The sequence below is a fragment of the Nicotiana attenuata genome, chromosome 5 (genome assembly GCF_001879085.1).
Source record: "Nicotiana attenuata strain UT chromosome 5, NIATTr2, whole genome shotgun sequence".
Taxonomy (NCBI): Eukaryota; Viridiplantae; Streptophyta; class Magnoliopsida; order Solanales; family Solanaceae; genus Nicotiana; species Nicotiana attenuata.
In genome coordinates this window covers 20578258-20580419 of record NC_031993.1, presented here as the reverse complement: position 1 = coordinate 20580419, position 2162 = coordinate 20578258, and positions in this window count along the sequence as shown.

The window sequence follows — 2162 nt, the reverse complement described above, 5'->3', positions numbered from 1 at the left end:
GAGGACGTCTTATCATTGTGTGACGAGGAAGTAGAAGGCATATCTCTGCCTCACAACGACGCCCTGGTAATCTCTGTCCTTTTGAATAAAATTCAAGTTAAGCGTGTTTTAGTGGATCCATGTAGCTCAGCAAATATAATCAGATCGAGGGTCGTGGAACAACTCGGCCTACATGATCAGATCATACCTACATCCCGGGTCCTGAATGGCTTCGACATGGCAAGCGAAACAACAAAGGGAGAGATCATCTTGCCAGTAAACGTAGCCGGGACTATACAAGATACGAAGTTCCATGTTATCAAAGGTGATATGAGGTATAACGCACTCCTCGGGAGACCATGGATACACAACATGAGGGCAGTGCCTTAAGCTCTTCCCCAGATGATGAAGTTCCCAACAGAGGAAGGGATAAAAATTATCTACAGGGAGAAACATGCTGCTAAAGGAGATATTTGTGATCGAGGAAGTAAGACCGATTCCAGAGCCTCCGACCTCGGAGAAGTCGAGCCCTAAAGATAAGCATACCGCCAAATAGTAATTACCACCTCCAACCTCGATGGAGTCAAAGCAACAGGTGATTGAAGACGAAGATGACGATTTCCTTACTCCTCGAACCTTCATCGTTCCAGAAGAATCTGATGCGACAAAATCAACTATCGAGGAACTGGAGCTGGTCGTTTTGATCGAGTACATGCCCGAGAAAAAGGTATACCTGGGAACGGGACTAACCCCCGAACTTAGGAAAAAACTAATTCAATTTCTTATTAATAATATGGATTGCTTTGCTTGGTCGCACTTAGATATGACAGGGATCCCGCCAGAAATCACCACACATCGGTTGAGCACCGATCCCAGGTTCAAACCAATGAAGCAAAAGATGAGGCCTCAGTCCGAGGTAAAGCATGCCTTCATAAAAGACGAGGTAACCAAACTCCTTAAAATAGGATCCATTCGGAAGGTAAAGTATCCCGAATGGTTAGCAAACGTAGTTGTAGTTCCTAAAAAGGAAATAAGCTTAGAATCTGTGTGGATTATAAGGACTTGAATAAAGCATGTCCGAAAGATTCTTTCCTATTGCCAAACATCGACCGAATGATCGATGCCACGGCTGGCCACGAGACCCTAACTTTTCTCGATGCCTACTCCGGCTACAATCAAATTCAGATGAACCTGGAAGACCAGGAAAAGACTTCATTTATAACTAAGTTTGGAACTTATTGTTACAACGTAATGCCCTTCGGACTAAAAAATGCGAGAGCTACATACCAATGCCTAGTTAACAAAATGTTTGAAGAACAAATAGGTAAAACAATGGAAGTCTATATTGATGACATATTGGTTAAGTCCCTGCGCGGAGAACCATTAAGTACATTTGCAGGAAACGTTTGCAATTTTGAGGAAATACAACATGAAGCTTAACCCGGAGAAATGTGCCTTCGGAATTGGTTCGGGGAAGTTCTTCGGCTTCATGGTATCAAATTGGGGTATCGAAATCAATCCCGATAAGATCAAGGCTATCGAGGATATCACGATCGTGGATAGTGTGAAGGCCGTGCAAAGGCTAACAGGGCGAATAGCTGCCTTGGGTCGATTCATTTCGAGGTTGTCGGATCGAAGTCACTGGTTCTTTTCCTTGCTCAAAAAGAAAAGGATTTCGTGTGGACCCCGGAATGTCAGCAAGCCTTGGAAGAGTTGAAGCGATATCTGTCGAGCCCGCCTTTGCTTCATACCCCAAAGGAAGACGAAAGGCTTTATCTATACCTGGCAGTATCCGAGATAGCGGTAAGTAGGGTACTAGTTCGAGAAGAGCAAGGTATGCAATTTCCTATTTATTATGCAAGCCGAACTCTAGGAGAGGCTGAAACTAGATATCCTCACTTAGAAAAATTAGCACTTGCACTGATAAGCGCATCTAGAAAGCTAAAACCATATTTTCAGTGTCATCCCATATGTGTATTAACCACTTACCCTCTTCGAAACGTTTTGCATAAGCCCGAGCTATCGGGCCGATTGGCCAAATGGGCCGTCGAACTTAGCGGGTACGATATCGTATATCAACCCCGAACGGCCATCAAGTCTCAAATCCTAGCTGACTTCGTGGCCGATTTTACGCCGACCCTCGTACCCAAAGTGGAGAAAGAACTCCTGCTAAACTCAGATAC